General features: G+C 38.0%; 1 long non-coding RNA gene across 1 annotated transcript in view; it reads right to left on the minus strand.

Moving 5' to 3' along the window:
* Nucleotides 1–1,485: 1,485 nt before the first annotated feature.
* The window catches only part of LOC126763725 (uncharacterized), a 32,953-nt gene continuing 9,920 nt past the window's right edge, over nt 1,486–24,518 (minus strand). Inside the window, exons 2-4 of the long non-coding RNA XR_007667659.1 lie at nt 22,540–22,968; nt 13,311–13,443; nt 1,486–2,280 (exon numbers count right to left, since the gene is read on the minus strand). This is a non-coding gene — a long non-coding RNA (uncharacterized LOC126763725). The remainder of the gene's footprint in view (nt 2,281–13,310; nt 13,444–22,539; nt 22,969–24,518) is intronic.

Raw genomic sequence — 24,518 nt, forward strand, 5'->3', positions numbered from 1 at the left:
CTATGAAGACTACTTGCTGGCTTATACCACATGTCCGCTTGCCGGGTCGCATTGAAGGTGAGAAACTGGATTTGCCACATTCCAGAACGCGCCCCATTTATGCAATTGCAATCAACAGAAAATATGCAGCAAAGGCAACTACAACAAGCACGATCGCTGGACAGCGATAAGAACAGCGTGCTGGTGCCGACTGTTGGCTCATTGCAGCGCATGCAACCAAAATGTGTCTGTACAACGAATATTGTTAGTAGTTGAGCGAAGCGAGCGCGTTCGTTTGGCTGCACATGAGACCGGGTGTTAAGACCGGGTACATGAAATGGACTTTGCAATAATGGAGTAACTAAAATGCCATTGATGTGCATATTGTTTATTGTTGTAATGTTTTCAAATGTGAATTTTACTTTTCCATACAGATCTTTACTAAGTGCTTAGGTGGACTATAACCGGCAATATTCTAGAGGGTATCAAGTCATTCAGTCCTGAATGCCACGAATGTAAGAACGATTGAAAGTCTTTGAGGCTTACAGGAACTGGCCATTTTGTAAGATTTTGAGAAATCTGAAGTTCACAGATTGGCTTCTAAAAAATTTTTAGTACAAGGGTATGGTAAGTCTGCAGATTTTAACCTGATTGTAAGATAAATAAATTTTAATGGAAAAAATATTTGTAATTACTTTTAATAATTATAACCAAAGAGAAACCAAAAATGCGCAGAAGTTGGTGGCAAGGATTGCAGAGGCAAAAAGTAAAGTGAAGTTTATACCATAACTAATAATAATATAACAGATTTGGAGCAAAGACACTTTTTTTAATTTTTAATTTCATTGCTGTTTCCTCTTGTAAGTTGTAGATATGTCACGCTCAAAGCACCAAACAATTCAAAATATACAATTACTTATGCTGAACACTGTCATTTAGTCGCACATGAAGATGAAGTCGTGATATCGAAGTAAAAATCGAATAAGTGAGAAAGAACTGACACATTCCAATCCTAATTGCTGCTGAGTCATTTTGGAAAGCTACAAAAACCGATTTTCCCACAACGCAAATTGTTGTTATATAAATGCTCCAATGTTTGAAAGTTAATATTATTTAATGTGTACAAGTTTACTTACAAACATACCGCCGCTAACGAGTTCATAAAAATCGGTGTGCGTGTGTGTGGTGCGTGCATGTGAGCTGGCGCTGCCGAGTGCGCATCAGTAAAATATTTAAGTAGGTCAGTCGCCGACGTCGGCACGTGGGGCTGCTTCCAGACGGCGAGTGGTTATGCGATCGTCAATGCTATGTCTTAAACTCTTGCGCACACACACTTGCATACATACATATGTACATGTATGGCACATCCTCAATCATACCATAAGTTTGCTCAAAAGCACACTTTTATTTCTATCCACAATCCCACATTTGTACGAATTATTATGTAGACGAGTACATATGCTAATCAAGCACTTAGCACAACACTTTGTTCACATAAGTCATAAGGCGAAAAACAAAGAAAAAGAGCACTGATATTCGCGAAATTTGAAAGATTGAGCAGCAGAAAGAAAGTTCAGCGAAAAAATGTAAATACTTCGGCGATGCCTGCTTTATTTTTACTTCTTTGTTATTTATTTTTATTTTTTTTTTTTGTATGTGAAACAGGCTGTCGGCTGCTGGCTGTCACAGCTAAGAAAACCGCTCGCAATGTTCGGAAGCACAGCTCCAACTGTGGTTCGTGTCAATCCAATAAAAATAAAAAAGTGTCTAATAAAAACATTTCATTTCTTCATTTCTATCACTTACATACATGTGTGTGTGTGTGTGTGTGTGCGTGGCTGTGTATGGGTGTATGTGTACTCAAACATATATTGATTGCTGTTGTTGCCTCTTTCACTGTGTCTTATTCAAACAACAATCACAACACAAGCGCATAGCGTTCGTGTGTGATGATATGCTTGCTGGCTGTGTGTGTGTGTGTGTGGGTATGCGCTCTAAGATATTTATTTCGTTTTCTGCTTCTTCTTCTTCTTGGTTCGCCTGTGTAAGTATGAGTGTTTTTTCGCTTTTTCATTTCGCCACATAGCTGTTAGTAGTTGCTCGGAAAAGATCTGCGTGCGCTCGCAAAGGGGTGACGGAAGGTGTCTTTTTATATGTACGTGTGTGTGTGTGTGTAAATACATATGTATATATGTTAAGCTTACCAATCGATGATAGCGCCGCCGCATGAAAGTAACAACAACAACAAGCCACTAAACGCCAACAAGTGAGACCAACAAGCAACAAGCACATCAAATGAAGCTAGAAATAAAAAAGAAATGTGTGTAAAATAAACATATAAACGAAATTAGGTCAACATTCTTTCATTCATTTATTCATTCACTCATCTACTATCTATCCGTCCGTTCATTCGCATATTTCATTTTATTACTGCGCGTTGCTGCCACCAACTCAGACTTATACACAAATACACACACACATAAACGCATGGCGGCGGCAAATGCATGTGTTCATGTGAATCTGTGTGCCTTAACATACAAACACACACACACACATGCAGCGGACTTGTGTATAGGTGCAGCACAGCTTAATTGAGTGAAGTTGCAACAGTTCCCCAGTTATGGACGTGCACTTGGCACACTGCTAGTAAATAATTTCGATCTTATATGCTTAATAAGTGATATAAATTACCTTGCCGCACGCAATTTTATTTTTTTCCAATCTTCACTAGCCTCCTGAATCACAAATAACGCAATACGTCGGCTAAAGCGCCACAAACTATGCAACAGTTTTCGAGAAACGTCAACATTGAGCTGAATTTTGCTCTATACATAGAATACACTCATTAAATTTCAATTTAACAAAAAATAATTGAATTAATTCACGAAACTGAATATGCTGGTATTGAATTTCTGGTGTTCCTTTCCATTTTTAAATGCTGTAAGCATTCAGCACAGCTTCGGCAAAACGCAGTGAATTATATTTAAGATATATTCAGGATATTTTATCCTCCGCGATTTATAGAAATCTGCCGAGTGCTGCTTGGATAGTATTTATGGCATAAGCGTGTGATCATCCGCATCTGAACTCTCGCATAGCACAAAATTTGTTACAAATTGCACAGCAAGAAAGCTTAATTCCTCGACTGAATGCACATTTCTTTGTTCCCTGATATTCAATAATAATAAAATTATAAATTACTGTAATTGGTCACATGGCATAGCCCGCTCAGCACGTAACAAAAGCGAGTATGTTACAGTGTTTATGCTTCCCCTCCACAATTTTTGTTTTTGAGAATTTTACGCTCCAAGTTGCATTCCATTGATTAAGTGCTTATATTTACCGTTACTCCGCCAGCCATCGTGTGTATGTGCCGCATTTGTGTTTGATTATGCCATCGCCAACATCAATTGACTTCATTCTGCTGACGTTATCAATTTTGTGGTCGCCACTCACTGTTAACTTCACTTTATTTCTACACATGCACACAAACACACACACACACACACGCACTTATTTATGACTTAGTTCATTTTCATTAACCCAAGAAAGTAGAACTTGTGTAAGTTTGTCCAAACATTCCAATAAAAGCCGCCGCCGCTGCCGCCACCTCCTCTACTTCACCTACCTCATAGACCAGCAGCTACGAGCGTCGTTTTTAACTCGTTCCGTTCGACTGCTTACGGTTTGCCTTTTAGTTAGTTGTAGTCATTGGTCTTTTCAACGAATCGTCTGTGTGTTCGACATTTTTTCGTCTGTAATGTTGTTGTTATTTTCATTCTTTCTCATAATCTGGTTTTGGTATGTAAGTAGCACAAATATTTGAGTGCGAGCACGAGTGTATGTGTGCGCAGCAGTAAACAAGTCCGTTTGTTGACTCTTATTGGCTTGCCATTTCGTCTCCACTACTTATACCAACATACCGATCTACATACCTGCCCCCTCACCCCCCTTCTACTCCCAGTTTAGAGTTATTCGCCTTGACTCGCTGCTTAGGGACTCGACTTGACTTTCAATTCAATACGGTGGCATTCCATACTGGTGATTGACTTTTGCTGTTTCTGTTTCCATATCTCATTCGGTCAGTGCGCGCATTGCTGCATTGTAAACTGTTATTCCGGCGAGCAGACATATCGATTACTTTGATTTCTTTGAAATCAATACCCTTAACCGGTGTAACTACTCACATATTTATGTTACATATTATACATACATACATACATACATCACACACTGCACTCACATATTAATAGATCGAATTGCGAGCTGGTTGTTTCAAGCATATTTATCATTTAGAATACAACTATTTGTGACAAATTTATGCTGGCGTTCAGCAAACTCAAGCGAAGAGTGGGCGAATACATGCCAAAATCCATTTTAAAAAATGCAACTGTAATCTTGTTTATGAAATGAGAAAACGTTTACAGATTTGAGCTGGTGAATAAAATTTTTAATAAAAGAAAGATTTAGGACTTACTAAATCATATAGCAATCAGACGTCTTTGTATCAGTTAATTCTATATACAATTATAAATCTAATAAGTTTGAATGAAAATTACGCTGAGGACTTCCATTACAGTTGAGTTTTAATGGCTACCACACCAACAACTTTGGGAAACACGAATCTTCACTTAAGGGAGCCTGCTTTAGAGGTTTCAAAAAATCTATTTTATTTGCTAAAATCTCTTTAAAAACAATCTAAGAATATGTCCCCAAAGTTATAGATGGGAATTCGAAATATTTTCGAAGCTAGAAGGGAAATAGTGACCGAACGTCTTTCATTTTTACGATTTTTCTTAATTGGCGGGCAGGCTAGAAAAAAATCTAAACGTCTTATGGAATTGGGGCAACGTTTATTATCTTTGGCATTAAATTATCTTTTATTTAAACTAAAAAAACTGAGCAAAGACAAGTTTGAACATATTTTTAAACAACATAAAGTCAAATTTTTCTAGTCAAAAACCACTTATTTTTTAATTTATAAAAAAATTTTAAAATGTTAAAATTTTTTTGGAATTCTTTCAGTTTAACTAGAACTATTATGAATCTCTTTGAATTTTTTGTTTCTGACAGAAATTGCGTCCTGGATCCTGCCCGCCGTCCGACAAATGGACATGCGAGATGCATCGGGCAATTGCTGCCCAAAGGCAGAATATCGAAGATTTCGTATCAAAAAAATTTATGAATGATGTTTAAACAAATAACTATAAACCCTTAAAATTTCGCTTTAATCAATTATTTCTTTCCCTTCCGAAAAACTCCTCAAAAAAATCGAATTTTTTAAGCCTCTAAAGCAGGCTCCTCCCTTAAAGCTTTCAAATTCAAATTCATATCAAACGAACTTAGTATTAAAAACGGGACCAGAACTAACGTGATGAAAAGCTAGTTCTGTGAGTCAAAGTTTCCAATGCAAGCGCTAATTACAAACGAAAGTCTGGTGATCCTAAATAGATTCCACAAACCACTGATTTGAAAATCTTTGCCAAATGCCAAGCTTAGAAAGAGTCAAATTTTTTTTTTCAGTTTTGATGATTGCACCCCATCGCATTAACACTAATATAGCATTCAATTTTCACTGAGTGCATTTACTGCCTTGCGAAGTTAGCATTTATGCATGTGGCAGTAATGAGAAGCACAAGGCTGCATAATAAAAATTCCAATTCATTTGGCTTCATCATCAGCACCATTATTCACCACAATCATCTAAGGTGGCCGCAGCAGCAGCAGCAGTGAGTGAACAGCGACAGCAACAACTACAACGACGATAAGCACATTCCATTACTTACAGCATCATATTGATTGTTCTGCACTGGCTGACTCTTGTTTGATTGCGTTAAGGTCTGCGCACTGCTGCCATGCATAGCTGGCTAGAAAACTGGCTAGAGATGGTTCGGCGGTGACTCACGAGTCAGGAATGTTCAATCAATTTCATTCTGCACACCAACACATACACACACGCAGACGAGAATTCACACATGAACAACACACAAGCACACGCTAGTAACTGGAGAGCCGCGCTGCATACTAACAACCAGCAGAACTGGCTAGGCAACTACAAGTCAGCGAGTCAGCAAGATCAGTCTCTTTGCATGCCTGCCAGCCTTACTGTCTGTCCAACGTACTGTCGTGCATCGAGCTCCTGCTTCAAACATATATATGTGTGTGTGTGTGTGTGTGTGTGTGTGTGTGTGTGTGTGTGCGAGTGAGTCCGTTTATATGTCTGTCTGACGCAGTCGTCAGTCCGCCTGCGTACTTTTTCAGACTGTTAGTTTTATATAGAATGGCATGCTTTCGTTGATGTTGGCATTGTTGTTTTGCAGTCGTTGTGCTCGCAAGAATGCAACTAGCAGCCAGCAGCCAGTTCAAGTCGCGGTGGCAACAAAATAAGTAAAAACAACAATTACGCCTAGCAGTGGTCAATGAATGCCGGAGCGTCTACAATAACCACACACGAGCGCGCTCATAACTGTGCAATAAAAGGCGCAAGATCAACGACGACGACGACGGCGAGCAACAAGAAGCAATACATGCCGTCAGAAGCTACTTGGTGTTGAGCTGAAACAGCAAGATGAATGAGAACTCTTGAGGCAGCATTTCTGCCAGACAGCAACACAGCAACACAGCAACAACTGCAGGCAAGTGCCGAGCAGGCGCAGCATCCGTGAGATGGAAGCAGCAACGACGGAACAACATTCCAGTGTTTTATTGCCAGCAAAGTGACTACAACAACAACGCTATGCAACGTATGGAGTCAGACGCGCTCTTAATAGACGCGAATGTGTGTGCACGCTTTATATATTTACATATATATAATAGGTGTGTTTTAGGATGCGTCTGAAATTATAAAAACCGTACAATAGTTGCTTGATTGGTGCATAATTTTTAAATTTAATAACTTTTATTAATGTTTCAAAAGTTTTGCCGCAAAATACATTTAATCAAGTATTATGCATATAAATGAGTTTATTTTTGTTCTTATTATTTTGGTAAGCGATCCTAAGATTTTGATTGGAATTTCAATTTTTAAGTTTTCCCTGTCAATAATAATTTGTGCAAAAGTCTGAGAATCTCCTCATGTATAGCTGGCTACCATAAAAACAATTTGATATTGCAGAGAAATTAATTTTGCGATGTTAAATTTTTTAACGACTTTTTTTTTCAATTTTTGGCACACGAAATTAGCAACCTTGGCTCCAACCCCTTCGGAAACTTTCTTTATTGGCAGCCGCACATTCTTCGAGCCGCTTTCACCGTTACTGTCGTTGTCGAAATGCTGAAATAGCAAGAAAGCTAAAACTAAATCTAAAAATTTCTCCAACCACACAAACATACCAACATACATATGTAAGTGAGTTAGTATGCATGTATGTATGTATGTATGTACACAAAGCGGTCAAGTAACATTGTAGCGGGTCGGAGAGGCAGCAGACTAGATATAGCCAAGCGAAATCGGAATCCAATGCTATGGTTTACTACATGCGTCACGCCTAGAGTCTTATTCAGCTCAGAATCGGCATTGTAGTGTCTTAATGGCGAGATACCTTAACCTTTCTACGTCGTTTTCGTTTACTTATCGTCCACTTATTCATATGACCGCAGCTTGAGTAAGATATTGTTGATGTTGCTATTGTTGCTGTTGCTGTTGCTGCTGTTGTAGTTGCTAATTTTCAAGCGCTTGTTTGTATTTCTGTTCAAGTTGGTCGGTTTGTTTGTTTCTTTGTAAGTTTGTGGAATGCTGTCAAGCAAGATCGCAGATTTATTTTCACACAAGCACACAGCCGCACATACAAATACTTGTGCAAACATATTGCACCTACATATGGACGACTTTAGATACACTTTCAAGGCATCCTCAAACTTATCGAACTCTTACGTAACACACAGGCTCACCGAAAATATGCTAATTTAGTCGAAAATTAGCAATAACTAAATATTGTTGCAAACCTAAGCAACGAAAAAGAAAAAATTCTAACTATTCTAATTAAGTGCCGTTACAATCCAATTACTCGCAACGTATTCCAGCATATCTTTAACGTGTTTTTCAATATGGTATGTTCACACCTTGTACGCTTCTCTTCACATATCACAACAGTACCCAGCACTTATCCACGTCGCGTTACAGCTGTAGTCCTCGTGCATCCTGTTTCCTGCGCAGCTGTCACACTTACAACTAACCACACACATATTTACAATTTACATACTTATAAGCAATACATACATGTCCAATTCGCACTTCCTCAAATGTAGTAACAGTGACATGTGCGAAGTTTTCACTAACAACTGCATGCTGGTTCGTTTTCCAGGCACATTTGAGTCGGTATTTAGTGCATTTCGTTTTAGAAATCCAAACGTCACGATCATTTAACACCACTCAGCACTCATCACCACTCAACACTTGCTGTTCTTGCGTTATAATTTCTTTAGATCGAAAAGTATGCGAGTGTATAATTTAAGACGTTGTTATTACGACACAGTTCATTCTGTAACTGTTAAGTGCTGTTGGTGTTAGCGTCGGCTGTGGCCAGTATGTTCCACGCTGCAGCAACAACTGAATTTTTACTGAATGAAAATGTTTATTTTCTTTCATTCAATCATTCTTTGTCCGTGTGCTCTTTTCAATATCATTCGCTCAATATACTGTTTCATCGCGTATTTGCCCATGCCCATGCGTTGTCTACAACACCACACACTCTGTGTTTGCGCTTGAACACTCGTGGTGTCTCAGTTCTCAACTCCTCATATCCATTACATACATACATACATAGGCGCATACTTGTATACAAATAAAACGTTGGTCTTCGACTTTATACCTTCTTCCAAAGCGATACAAACTCTTTCAGGTTTTACTCTCATCGCCTCTCTCACGTACTCACACTGTGTCTCACACTCTCTTTACAGTAATCTTGAAGGTAAACCTGACTTTTATCAAATGACGCATCGGTTTGTCTCAATCGGTCGTAAAAGATACATAAGAGAGGAGCAACACCAAGCCAGACTTTTGACAGAGAGTCAAACTTGAGTGGCGGTTTTCAAGTTCAGTTCACTTTGCAGTTACATTCGATATTCGGTTTTCAAGCGACTACCACTGCCACTACACTGACATAAAGTTATTATTAAATATTTAAATCACATAAAATGGATAATATTTGGAAATAGTCCGATTAGAATGTGATTACTCGTGGAATTCTGTAACGAAAGCACTATAAATTTGTATACGAGTAGCTGCGACATATTCGCTGATAATAACCAACTCATCAGTTACATTAACTTAACTGGAGGCTAGCCACTCGAAAAATCCGATATAGTGACACTGAATATATTTATGGTAAGATCGAATTGAGGAGGGGAGGCAGTAGAGGAACTTGATAGCTAACGGTCAGTCGAATGGGCAAATGCAGAAGACACCACACGAACCGAGCATGGAAGGTAAAATGCAAAACATAAAGACGGGAAAATATCCGCTCATTCTATCTACACACTCTCACATGAATACCTAAGTGACTTTCTCTCTGCTCTTCAGTCGCAAGCACAATGTCTCGGCTGCCATGATGGTGGATAGCCTTCGACATTCGACGTTAACCGTTTTACTTGAGAAATTCATTTTAGAAGTTACAAAACCGCATTCCACAGCGAATGCGCCTGCCAGATATACGCGCACTCATACACACACTTCCATACATTGGGCTATACAGGCGTTGGGGTTTACATGAAGCGTTTGTGCAATGCGTACATACATACAGACAAAGCGGTATTTAGGTAATATGTGGATGTAGTGGCAGTGTATATGGTCTATGCGTTGGACGAATTTATGAATTAATATTTGAAATGCCTCAACTGTGTGTGTATACGTATGAGTGCCTACTTATTTGGTACATATGTATGTATGTTTGTACGTATGCTCATGCCAATGCATATGGTATGTATGTATGTAGGTATGTATGTATATGACATGATTTTGTTATTTGGTTCGGCTTCATTTTTGTGTCTCTTTCGTTGTTTTTGTTTTTGTTTTTGTACGTAGTATCAACGTTTGGCGACGGGCTTATTGTGAACATTTTCAAGTGATGACGCTGTTATCGTAAGCGTTTTGGAATTTCATGTTTGTAATCACATTTTACACTGTTGTAAAGCGTTTTTTATGTCACAGTACCTTCATGCCTACATACATGTATGTATGTCAATATATGTATATGTGTATACTAAATGTAAATAAGTGTACACACACGGCCAGGTATGCGATTGGTTTCTCTGAAACAGTGGAATTTGTCATTGAATGTAAAAAAAATGTGGATTTTTTGTTTTTAAATCTTACAAAATAAACATAAAATCAACTTTATGTAGGTTTGATTGCTTGTCATGGCGGCATTTGTTTCTCATTATAAAGGCATGCCACCTTTGTTGTTGGCCAGCATGGAGGTCATCGTCAGTCTAAATCAATTGAAGTGATGTCAAACGTATACACATACATATGTATGTATGTATGTGTAGGTACATGTGTGTGTGTCGAAATGGAAGCATACGATTAGGCACGAAATGATGTGTAGTCATATGTGAAATGTATGTATCTGTGCTGTGTTACATAATCATGCTTATTTAGAACACATTATCTACGCTAGATAATATTTGTGCACAAGCACTTGACGGATGTACATACATCTATATGATTTTGTTCTTTTAATAGTGCTGCCTTATGCCTTTCATAACTGTCGAAACGATGCTGTCTCGTAGCATATAACGGCGTTTAAGCAGTTGTGTACATTGGGCGTAGCAAGCAATGATTCCAGGTTATTGAGCAAAGTCTTGGATTTGTGTTCAATGTCGAAAGTTATGCAAACATTTTAGTTTCGAGTTAATCTTCAGTACCAAATGTATTATTTATTACATTAAAAAAGCAATTTTTCGCAGAAATTGAGAAAAAATAATTACAATTTGTAATGTCTACCAAGCTGGCAGCACTTACTTTAAATATAATAACGGTAGCTCATGCCGTATTCAAATATAATTTAGTATATTCCGTGGAATTTTCGCCATAAACAGTTGAGCAGGTTTGAGACTGTGCGAAAACTTTCGAAATCACTCATACGCCCCCTACCCCGCAGTCGATTGTACTGGGTAGCCGCTAATATTTGTAGAGTTAACGGTAAAATTACATTTCATATTCTACAAAATTCACAGTGAGTATTTATATATGAACTCATATGACTTTCTAATAGTTTAATACTCATCTCAGCGTATGCGAGTATATTGTGCCATGACATTTGGCCAATAATTAAATGCCATTACTCGAATACTTCGAAAAACTATTGTTATTACCTTCGTTTTAGAGCAGAAAAATATGAGCAAATATTATATATACTATATGTGCGTGTATGTGTGGGTATGTGTGTAGCGATAGATATGCACGTCAATAGACTTAACTGACAGTAATCGCATTTCTTAAGTACTTGTGGCGCCAACAAGAAATATGTCTGCTCCAGCGTATGTGTGTATGTGCGGGCACCTAGATAGCAATGTTTGCATGTTGGTAATAATAATTGGCAGAAAGGCATTTTTACTCGAAATCTTATCTGCGTATGTTTTGCTTTTGTGTAGCGGTTCGGACTTCATTGTCAAATGACCGACTTGCCACGCAACTCAAGCGTTTCTCATGTGACAAGAATGTTATAAATTTGCAAGTGATTGCGGATTGGGGGTGTGATCGGTTAGTGCCGTTTAATCAGCAGGCGAGATATTTGTTGACTCATTTGATTTACGTAAACTACTTATATACATCGGACGAGCATGAAATGCGTGAAGTAAGCTTGCGATATCTTAATGGTATTGAGGGCATTAAAGTCTTATACATATGTACCTTAGAGACTAAAATAGGCATAAGTATGTGTGTATATTGAAAGGTGTTGTACAAAATAGCTGATAGTCACACTCGCAGAACTTCACATGGCAGGTATTTTAAAAGCAGTGAACCAGATATAAATTAACACCACCACTGTGTTATATTCTATTATAACCTGAAGTTATTGAATATAAGCCAAACATACTGCGGTCGAAAATAACCGTTAGCTTCACTCAACTGATTCAACTAACGTTACTTCGGTGTGCAGTGCTCTGGGCCATGCCGCAGTCACTCACTCGAAATGGACCCCCATAATTTATGCTCACCAAAGGCGGGGAAAATGTTAAAAGGGTATTACGCAAATTATGCCCTCTGCAATTTTATGCATGACAGCTCCATCGGGTACAATAGCGCATGCACGCCGACGCCAGCATATGCACTCGTGTGCAGTTGAGTATGCAAATTGTAGTAATGAAATGTATTTTCACCAAAATATGAGTAGCTCTTTTCCAAAAATTCATTAGCTGTTTTACTTTAATAATTGGCTTTATGTAGATATGTATATACATATGTTTCAACAAAGTCTAAGTGTAGTATTGAAATATTATTTAATTATTGTATTATCCAGGATTACTTAAACAGACAACTATTATGTGAAGAACAACGAAGAAATTTGTGCCACCCGGCGTATGAGTAACGCTATAAATGTTCATATGCATATCCTTTACGTAAAAGTAATAAGTGAAGGAATATGTATTTAATTTTTGAAATTAACATCTCTAGAATTTTTTTCTGAGTATATACATACCTGCACTTCGGTACTGTAATCATGCCCTGCATACCGCGTGTGTGTGTGCACATTTTATATTGAATCAATTTTCTTACATGCTTACCAGACAGACTAATGTTTAGCAACAATGGCAGCGACAATAATAAAAACAAAATCATTTAATGCAGCAAATAATCGTGCGCAATAACCAAACAAGGTCTGAGAATTTTATCTAACAGCACAGAGAAACACCGCAATGAAATGCCTTCGAAGTGAGCGTAAATGTGCGCCTGTGTTTGTGTGTCTGTAATTATAGCGGATACGAAGTGCAGTGATGATGACGTTGGTGTTGTTGGAGCAATAATGGCAATGCCAGCGGTGACGTCGCCATGCATGCAATGCCTGCTGCTGATAGTCGTGCTCGTGACGATGAATGCACCGATGACGGCAATGACGCCGATAACGATGACAGTGTGCACTTTGCATGGCGCAAACACACATACACACATAATTGCTTGCAATTGTTTGGTTAATATTTTATTCATATGGAACGAGGGCAATGGAAAGTATTTCATGCAAATTTTTTTTTTGCAAAATATTTAATGAGGAAATATTTAATTAATTTTATATTATAAAAACATGCGAAGAGCTTTTTCCTTTTTTGAATTTCAAAAAAATAAATAAATAAATAAAAAATTAAACAAATATAAAATAAAATTGTGTGCTTACCTTAAGAATTTTAACTGTTCATCCACATTTGCTTCGCATAAACGGACCTTAACTCTTCTAATATTCTCAGGGTTGATATTCGTGAGGTTGTCTTGCTTGTAAGAAGTTGCATTTTGTTGGGATTTCCATTTTGCTGTGAATATAAAAAAAAATCTTTTTCACACAAAAAGATATAGATGGCAGCATCATTTGTAATATTAAATCACGCCAGCGTCAAAGAGACGATGTTAGCCACATACGTACACATTGAGAGCTAAGAATTCTTTCATGCGAATTAACTGTTTGTGGCGCTCCATTGCACTGTGCGGTTTGTGCAGACGTCTGGCAGTTGTCGGCCAATGTGCAGTTGACTGCTCTCCGCCGCTGTGTGGGTGCATATTGGCAACTATAACAAACGCGCAAGTATTGGTTCAATAATTATCCATATAGAGAATAGCAATGGTGCACTATATAGCTTGGCTCCACACAATCTCCTACATACATGCAAACCTAATTATTAAGTATTCATTATGCACCATAATCGGTGACAACAACCGACTACAATAACAATGTTAACAATGTTAGCTTTATGTGCGAAGTATGAATGAAACGTTTGGTTACATACATATATGTATGTATATATTGGCATGTATGTTTGTATATTGTATATATACGAGTGTGCGCAGACATGCATGCGAAACATACAAACCTTCATGTGAATGCGATCACGTACACACGCTCGCTACATATATGTATGCGCATAGAGCTAAAGCTTGGTTCATTGAACTCGCGTGAATTTCATTCATAAAAATTTTTACACGATTCCATAATTCGCCAACTAACGAACCCACCAAACATACAAACAAGTCCACTTCCCACTCACTCATTTTCACAGAATGTAAGCTTGTGTGCGTGCAACTATGCATATATGTATGTATGTATGTATGTACATACAGCTTTGGGCAGCGATTTAGCGCACTTTCTTATTGTGGGAAGCAATACTTAATGACGTTACATTTAAAGAAAGTTAAACCGTTACATTGCACAAAAACTATTTATTACTTCACTAAAAACTAAAAAATCAAGTATTTAGTTTCTTTTAATAAAACTTCAGGTCAGTTTACATTATTAAGTCAAAATTGACTTGGACAAGCATAGTGCACTTTAGAAGATCTGTAAGGCGATTTATATCATATATATGTATGTTGACGTCATTCTACAAGTTATCGATCGGTTTTAGATCAGGACTTTACGCTGGCCAATTGAGAAGTGGATTTTTTGTCTTGCCCAGGCCAGTTTTTTGCTACTTTTGCTGTATGCTTGGATCGTTATCTTGCATAAATATTCAATTTACTGACATAACATCGTTCCCTAGTATATCACGATATGCAAAGTTATCCATAATGCCGCGAAAGTGGATATTAGATTCAGAGAATCTGGGTTCTTGAAAGAGCGCGTATGTGAATACTCTGATATCCTCCACATTTTGATAGCGTACCGGATCATCTAGATCATGGAGCCGCCAAACCGAACTCTGGAGGTTTGCCCCTATACATATAATAGTATACTAAGAAGGCAGCTATTGGTGGGAAAAAGTCGTTGGAGTAGAGGGGCAGTGAGCTTCTTTACGGATGGGCCAAAGCTTGGGGGAAGGTTGGTGGAGGTTTTTACTGTTAGGAACTCTCCATCAACTCCAGTTTCAGACTTCCTGACTACATGAAGAATTCCCGATAGTTTCTGCTGAGGTTGTAGCCAACAAGGTAGCAGTAGATTTGCTGCTCCAGAGTGCGGCCTCCTGTAGAGAAGTGACCATTCACTCAGATAGTAGAGCGGCGATACTAGCCTTGAACTCATTTACAGTGCGTTCAGGGTTAGTCGAAGAGTGCCTAACCTCGCTATCAATAGCATCGAATGTCTTTGGTATAGGTGCCGGGTCATAGCGGAATCGCAGGTAATTGCAAAGCAAATGAGCTAGCAAGGAAAGGCACCCTAGAACTATCTGTAGAATGGGAGCGGTTCGGACTTCCCGCATCCTCTTGTGTTCTACTACTGGATAGCTGGGCTTCGTGGAAGCTTGGCCAACGCTTGACCACCATCAGTACTTGCGCAGTCGCGAAAGCCTTCTGGCCCAAGATTGATCGCAAGACATCTAGCGATCTCTTTGTCCTCAGTAAGGCTAGTCTCTCTTCTGAAGCTTTTAATAGATCATTGCCCTATTCACGCACATGCTTTAAGGTTGGGAATCTTATCAGAAGTCTGAAGATCTGCAGAAGTTGTTTGGAAGAAGATGTGTTAGAAACAACTCAACACTTTATTCTTGACTGTCCCGCGTTCGGGAGGTCAAGACTTAAACACTTGAGAGCGTATACCTTCAGCCATCCCACCGAACTGGCGGGTGTTGAAATTAAGTGCCTTTGCAAATTTATAATTTCGAACACAGGAATTCTTATTTTCTATGACTTCACAAAGGACAACATATACCAGTCCACCTGCGAACATTAATAAAATCATGGAAATACCACTCTCTTATAAATAACAGTAATATTTCTAATTATGAATGCAAGTGCACCAAATCTCTGTCCACAGCTGTATGCATGCATATACATATAGATACAATATTCGTCAGATAAGTAAGTGGTTGGCAACAAATGTTCGAATTATATGCTCATAACATTTTGCAGCTACTTACATTGGGACGAACATACAGACATTTGCGTGTTTGCATTGTTGTAAGCTTTTTCGCTGCTGCTGTCTTCTATTACTTCAACTGCTTTCACTGACATCATCCGCGTATATAAGCACGCACATACGCTCCCAGACAAACACCTTTACATAAGTTGAACCACTTTTGGAAGCAGCTGACTTCACCAACGGACAGCTGATGCAAATAGCCACGCACACACACATATACCCGGCATGCATGTGCGCTGATTCACGCCATTGTTTATCTATGGAGCACAATGCCCCACCTGCCAGGAGGTTAATTACGAACACCGCCAACAGATCAATGCATCCGGCGTCTTTACCGGGGTGGTCTTCGTTTTCGTTTCGTTTTCGTTTTGAAGTTTTCGAAAAGTGCAATCATAACAAACAGCAGGTGCATTGTAATCAAAGCGAATACTTTGATCTGAGTGAGGAGTATATAAATTATGTGAGATATAAATGGCTCTGCAGGCAACTCATCTTCTATGGCCAAACAAACTGTAATTGCAATTAGTTTGTAGCAAGTGCCCTTAAGCATGAAGGTGTCAAATAAATTGACGCATTAGGTGGTTACTGATGAGTGCGTGTTGATTTGCGCTGTGTTGAGAGACAACCAACGTATAAATAAATTTTATGAAATTTTAATATCATAAAAAATGTTTACTTAAATATAAATATGTCTCAATTAGTGAGGGCGCTGATTGCATTGAGCCTCGTTAACATTATCCCTTTTTCTGTTTTTATTTAACAGAAAAAAGATTCTTAACATATATGAGAAGCACCCTTTTAATTGTATGCTTAATATTCACTTTTGTATTCATATTTCAACTTTAACCAATATTTTTAGAAAACAATTTGAGTTATCTTTAGCCCACGATTTCGGTTTGGGAAACGATCCATATAAGCAGTGAAATCTCAAAATCAAGAAGATTTTGTCACTTTACATATGCTGTATAATTAAATGTATGTGTATATAACAAGTAAGAGAGGGCTAAATTCGGGTGTAACCAAACATTTTATACTCTTGCAACTTGCAAAGATTAAAGACCAAGAATGTGTTTCAGGTGCTGGCAAAACTTTATATTAAGTATCAATACCACATACTACTAACAGGGCATATACTAAAAAAATTTTAGCTGGATTTCATTAAGGTACCTTACATACAATCACCAATCATATGGAATAAAGTCACCCGGATATTCGAAAATCCTGATATTAGTTGTATGGGGACTAGGTGAAATTTTCGCCAAATTTTATCTATTTTAGGCCCAAAGATACATTGGCATGAGTAAAAACATGCTCTCTGATTTTCATGGAGATAACTCACATATTGGTTGATATATGCGGTATAAAATCACCTGGAAGTTCGAAAACCTTTATGTAATGTATAAGAGGGCGGATTTTTCACACACAGATACACAATTACCAGGGAAAGATTATCTCTAAATTTCAATTATATATCTCACACACTGACCGACATTTTTGGTAAAAAGTCAGCTATAACCACTGGGTCTACATATTGAGTGCCTAGGGAGTTGAGCAGTTTTGGTTAAATTTGGACAATTTTTGATCATACTGTGTCTCTAAAGCCATTATTCGTCAAAATTTGTATCCCGTTATATTCTTTTGGAAAGCTAGAGATTGAAATGGAATTTAAAATTCGCCATATGGGAAGGTGGAACGTGAGAAGAATTTTACGGACTAAATTTAATCGAAATCGATCGGGTAGGTCCCGAGATATAGGTCACCTAAAACTGGGCGGTGCCACGCCTAATTTTTACTCCGTCTCGATATATAATTTATAGTTATATAACCCTATATCTATCTCGATTAGTTTTAGATGATACATACAGCCGTTAGGTTAACAAAACTATTATATTCTATAGCAACATGTTGCAAGAGTTTAAAAAAGTGAACATTTAGCTCATTTAACATTGTGCTCTACAAATCCGTAACTCTTACTTACAGGCGCATTCTTTTGGCAAATAAAATGCAGCAATATATTAGTATCCGTATAAATACTACGCTTACACATCTGTGTTGTTGTGCTCGCTTTACTCTTCGCTTACAATTACTCTTCATTGAAAATACTTAAAGAGCATTGAAACTCATACAAATGTAGATTTAGACCCACATATGCATCTCCTACACACATGCAGATCCACATATGCGTGACTACAAAAAGACACTAATATGTTTGCATGTGTAGGTGGCGCTTCGGGCTTTCAGTCGCCGTACACAGCACTTTGCTCGCACTGTTGGCGTTTAGCGATCACTCACACTTCTATGGATGCAAGCGAGTGCATGTGTACACATGTGCGCATATGCATTTACACGAACGCCTTCATTCATAAAATTTAACCCACATCCACAACATCACACACAAGCGCAGATACTCACACAATCAACTGTCTTCATAAATACTCATTTGCGCTTGTATGCATATATGCATGTGTGTGTATATGGCTGTTGTACAGATGCAGCCACACAAATAGCGCAAATGAATCTCCGGCAGCAGACGCGGACCGAACTCATTAACTGTTTTCCATTCATCCAAGCTCCACACCCTAGCCGCCTCCTCAGTAGCTTTGCATTTGTAGTACCCACGCTATCGCTGTGTCTAGTAGATATCTTTGCCTAATGCTCCCATTGTAGCGCATCGACGATCTAATCAAGCGTTGCATTGTGTTGCTGGCGCCTGCGCTTCCACCGATACGTCCCATTGGTCGTTTTGTATAGCTGTACTTCTTTAGCGCTGCGCTAAGTGCTCATACAGATTTACTTACAGACAATCATATGCACATACTTACATATATGTATATGAGTATATGAGCTGTAGATAATCCCAAATCTACTCTAACGACGCTTCGCTATTTGTAATACTTCAAAGATAAAAAAATGCCGAGTCAGAGTTGCATTTGTGTTTGCAACAGATATCACCTTTAATCGCAGTCGCAGCTCGGTGCATTTCCCCACAGCGGCATCGTTTCTCCCTTATTATTCTGCAGCATCGGTAAGGCATCTAGAGTTTATATGGAACGAAAAGCGGTCAAAGCATGACATAATCAAGGCCACAATAGACCTTAAGTCGCGGTGCAATCCTCTTTCAGTTATCTATGACATAATCACATTGTGTAAGCAAAGACTTCATAAAACAACAACAACTGAACGTTCACGTATAATATAATATATATACTGAGGAACAAAAATTTACGAATCCATTGCCCATATTGCCTATTAAAAAATCATCAGTCGTCCAAATTTGCAGCCAGAAACGGTCAAATTTTAGTACAAATACACAATCTGCCTTAAGAAGAGGAAAGATATCTAATATTTAGATTTCACACCCGGATTAATTATTTTACACCCGTAAATCCGTAAATACACCAATACTATAATCCGAAACTTACATTCCTATCGGCAATGTTAACTGGTCACTGTCTAGAGGCGACTCCTGGTCGCAGAATGGTGCTGACAGAACTAGAAGACTGCAGGAAATGTCTAGAGCAGGGCACCAGGAAAACAATGGATCATCTCTTGTGCACTTGTTCCTCATTAGCAAGACTATGCTGTAAGCATCTGGGATCCCCACGGTGTGATACACTGGAGGAGGTATCGATAGTGAGACGGCAGAGTTTGTTAAAATTCGCCTCAAGCGCAGGCATCCTAAAGGATAACTACTCTCCTGGACCTAGAAACTGAACTCCATCTAGTATCACAAAGAACCAAACTGGTCTATGCGTGGCTTGTTGGCCTACCAGATTAACCTAACCAAACCTACATTCCCATCGCGGAAGACTACTGCCTGTCTTAAATGCTAAAACATGATTTTACTTCGTAGAAGACTACTGAAGCTTAAGTAATTGAAAAATCAGATAGCAGCTCTGAGTTCGCATTTTTGGGAGCCCCCTTTTTGATTTAATTGACAGCTTTGCTCAAAATTTTAACACAAATCATAAAATGAAACATTAAGAAATGGAAACAGTGACGTTAAGTAGAATTTAAAATAGTTAAGATTTGTAGAATTGAATTAATTTAAACGTTTGTCGTGAACTTCGTTGACTCAGTTTTTCAGTTGGAAATTTTCATGAAAAATTAAAAACTTTCAACTTATAAGAACTCAGCTTTGGGAACCAAATTACAAAAAATATTAATTTAACTACATGAACACATCATTAGACAATATAAATTTCAAGTGTCGAAGTAAATGTTGTTTAAAAAATTAATGACTTCTATACACTGAAGGTACGATTTTTTGAAGATCATTAGAAGACATTGAATAGGAAATTTTCCAAATTATATAAAGGGTCTTGAAACTTAGAGAACTTCATATTTGATATCTAAATAAATACAAGCATACTCTTAATTCTCTTAAATATGCGTAACCATGTCTGTGTGTCCACGTTAAAAGTCCACGAGGACGCGTGATTAGCAGCCGATGATTTTCAAATTGTTTTCACTTTGGCTTTTGTTTCAGTGGTTTCAGCGTGTGGACATTCCACTCATTTCTCATGCGCCTTTACCGCTTCAGACGGTGTCGACAGAGGCGTCTGTGGTCGCGTCAATGACGTTTGTCCTACATTTTCAGACTGTTTCAGTCGCAGATATGCGGCTATCTACAGCGCAGACGAAATGAAACATTTTTAGTCTTAAAATACCGAATATATACATATGTACATACGCATACATATGCTCGCATAAGCGTTTGTGTAAAGCGAAAGAAAATTCTATGCTCGAAATATCCATTTTAACTAATTGGGCGAATAAACCAAAATTGTTGCAAATTCAAAACGTATGTATGTATGTGTGGTGTACGATTCTGAGTATTCATATTTCCATTAATAAACGCGGCATGTCAAAATATTTGAGCAACACAGCTTAGTATGAATATTTTGCTTATGAATGCAGTTAAATTGTGTATTAACTGTTGATATACCGTTTTTGGCACAAAAAAAAAACTTTTGCTAATTTTCTCTACACACTTTGTTTGGTGTAAACAATTTTCAAGTCGATTTCAGTTTACCTAATAAAAAAAGATCTTTTACGAAAATCTTTATCCTGATTTCCATCGGTAATTTGTCTGGTAACTAAATGCTATAGACGTCTGAACTGAAATGTTTTTTCAGATATTGTATTTTAACATATTATGCTAAGTATTGACGCTAATCGAAAACATATGTGTATAGTATATACAAAATTTCGAATGCAGACCCACCTACCACAGAAAAGGTAGGTAATCGATATCCACTCGTAAAGCAAATTTTAGTATACTGCTGTTGAAGACAACAATCCTCGCACTACTGTGGATACGTAATACATGGGTTAGATGGGTTTACGATGTTCAATTTTTATTGTCTTATTAAATTCTACAACCCCCCTAGAATATTGTCCTAAACTTTCAATTGATCCGAGTAATAGATTGGAAGATACAGCCTTGAGAACTTGTCCGTTCGAGGCTAAGGAGCCTAGTCGCGAAGTCGCGTTTTTCTCGAAACTGTGTTTTTGAAGTCGGTTGGTAAGATTTCTCGAGAACTACTCAACGAATCTTCATGAAATTTTACACAGGTCTTTGAGATACAATTCTTAAAGACTTGGATGAGGGATTTTTTTTTCGATTACAACTATTTGAAAAAAATGTCGCGAAATTTTTACTGAAATTTTCATTTTTTTTTTTTTGTAAAAATGTCCAACAAAAATCCAACTTTCAGTAATTCTTTCCTATGTACTAAGTTCTAAGTTAAGGTTTCAACTAAAACACATAAATTTTTTCACTTTAGTTGATCCTGTAAGAAGTTGTCCTGCCAACGCGGGCGCATCTGTTTTCCGAGAGGTTACCGGAAATGACGTCGCAATGGCCGAGTTTAAAATATTTTTTTCCAAAAATTTCAGAATTTCTTTGCTAATAGTGTATGTTTATAACAATAAAAATTCGAATAAAATATTTCATTTTTTATATTGAAAAAAAAAAAAAGTTGAAAGAGGCTGTTTTTTACCTGAGGAAACCCATGTAACCCCTTAATAAACCCTGTTTAGAAAGTTTTTTCAGATATGAGCAAATCCAAAGAATCAACTATACTTGTATAGTCCTTGTATGTAGACTTACTTATTTAATATACCCAATCTATTATATTCTTGGACATTTTCAAACCATAAATTTCACTCTAAATCGAATCCCACAACAAACTATGACCGGGTCAGGCAACTGCGCTGCCTTTAACAAAATACGGTCGTTCTTAATTAAATTCTTTAAGCAAAGCAACTACAAACAGTTTCTTTCACAGCATGATCCGTATGCGCGTTGATATTTATGTAGGTGCGTGTGTGTCAGTGCTTGCACTTCGTTATGTGCAAAGAGACCACATAAGCAGCGAATAAGTAATTCATTCATACTTTTTAAGCACGCGCATGAAACGGAAGCAAAAAGGCAGCACATATTAATATGTGCACGCATGTGTGTGTATGTATGTACGTGTGTAAGTACGAATTATGTGTAAATGTATAGTGAAATCTAAAAATACTTTAACACCGGAAGTGGTGGCACACTCACCCAGCCATTTGAAAAAAACAACAACAACGGCATAAAAACCCCGACAATGATGGGGTATGGGGTAATCAACTGTCCGGAGGAGCATTGGGCGCTACCACGAGTATTGACCCGAAGTGTTCTGGCTGCAGATGGTGACGGAACAGCGTGTGGGTACCTCCAGCTTATCAGCTGCGCTTTGCTTCCACAATGTTTGTTTTCATTTTGAAAATTTCCAGTTTTTTTCGGTTTCTGTTTTCGTTTTGGGGTGCTTGCTTGCAGCTCCATACAATATCTGTTTATGGCGATGTACTTATCCCATTCAATAAACGCAAAAGCGGCGGAGCGAATTCGTAAAACGGTGTCATCGCTGATTGCGTGTGTGCGAGTGTTCGATATTCGTGTGGATTGGTGTCGAGTCGGTGTAGATCGCGATTTACAGATAAGAGTGCACTAAAATGAAACGAAAGCAAACATAAATGTTATGTGTAAGGCAAACAGTTCATGTACATATGTATGCATGTATGGTAAGTGTGTCTATAATTACCAATTCACACACGGACTCCTTTGTCGCCCAAATCGGTTTTTGTGGGACAGGCGGCGACGATAAAAGACGAAAGGACCGTGCCTCAAGTGCTCACGTGGCACTCTTTGTGTTCTTTTTCGTAACTGTTCGTTGCTAGAGAGTAACAAACTGGCGGGATTTGAATACCTCCCAAAAAATCGGAAATTCTCGTCATAAATTTGGCCTTGAAAATATCATTAGCGGATATTCAATTCATTCTGATGAGCTAGGCAGTTTTCGTCTTAAGTATTTCTTTGAAAATATTAATAGCGATTTAAAACATAATCTTCTCCTCCACATTGATGGTAATTTCTTTTAAGCAAAATATGTGGCCAACATAAAATGAGCCACGCTCTAAGTGTCGCGTAGCAGAACTGCACAAACATTTGCGAAAATTTTGTGAAAATAAAGACAAAAAAATCGACTCAAGTGGCTGGACTCTTTTTCCTCGTGTGAACGCACAAAGTGACATCAAAAGAGAATGCGCGACAAAAGAGTCCCCATGTAAAGGTACGCATAGGAAGTACATACAAATGAGCACAATCAATATGTCGCATTCATATTGTGGGAAAAGTGCAATTGTGAATGAATTCATTGAGTAACTAGCAATTTAATACAAAATAAGCGCATGTGTATGTGTGTCGTGCAAGCATGATTGCAGCAATCAGCCGTGAGTACACACATATGAACATAAAACATACCATAATGACTGAGCGACGACTTCTTCTCCAAATTTGACACTTTCGGTGAGACTAGCACTACCTGCAAGGCTTATCTTGTTTGCTAACCCAATTAATAAATTCATGATGTCGAAATAACTGCGTAAAAGTCTACCTGGCCCTCGGAACAAATATATGAATTCACCCACCCTTTCATTTAACTTCGAATTTAATTATGAATGGACGTTCGACGAGCTCATTTTGTCAATGTGACAGTCAAAAGTCTGATATTATCTGATCCCACTGGGGGAACATTTAGGAATTTTCAGTGATTACGCTGTGTAAATATTTCGACACATTTAATATAGATAAATGTTATTGCACTTCATTTCCAAAAAAATCACGTAGGCATTAGACTGAGTGCATTTACGTGCTCTTATATGACTTCGATATCTTCACCGTATTGCCCCCATTTCCGAACACCAACCGCAGTTGACATTTAAATGTTTAAAGCTGGCACATATCCGCCACATTTAAGAACAACCCTAATGCGCATATACATAAGCGAGTACTTATAAACACAGAGGTGCCAGTAATCAGACACCAATCCAGTCGCGACGCTCCGCTTTATCAATGGAGACGGCGAAACATGAATTCATGAATGAATTAAACAACAAACAAATTCACATAGCCACGCACACATAAATCGATTGGAACACCTACAAGCTACTACTTATGAGCGTTTATGCATAAATGTACATACATATATACACATATAT

The sequence above is a fragment of the Bactrocera neohumeralis genome, chromosome 6, assembly GCF_024586455.1.
Source record: "Bactrocera neohumeralis isolate Rockhampton chromosome 6, APGP_CSIRO_Bneo_wtdbg2-racon-allhic-juicebox.fasta_v2, whole genome shotgun sequence".
NCBI lineage: Eukaryota > Metazoa > Arthropoda > Insecta > Diptera > Tephritidae > Bactrocera > Bactrocera neohumeralis.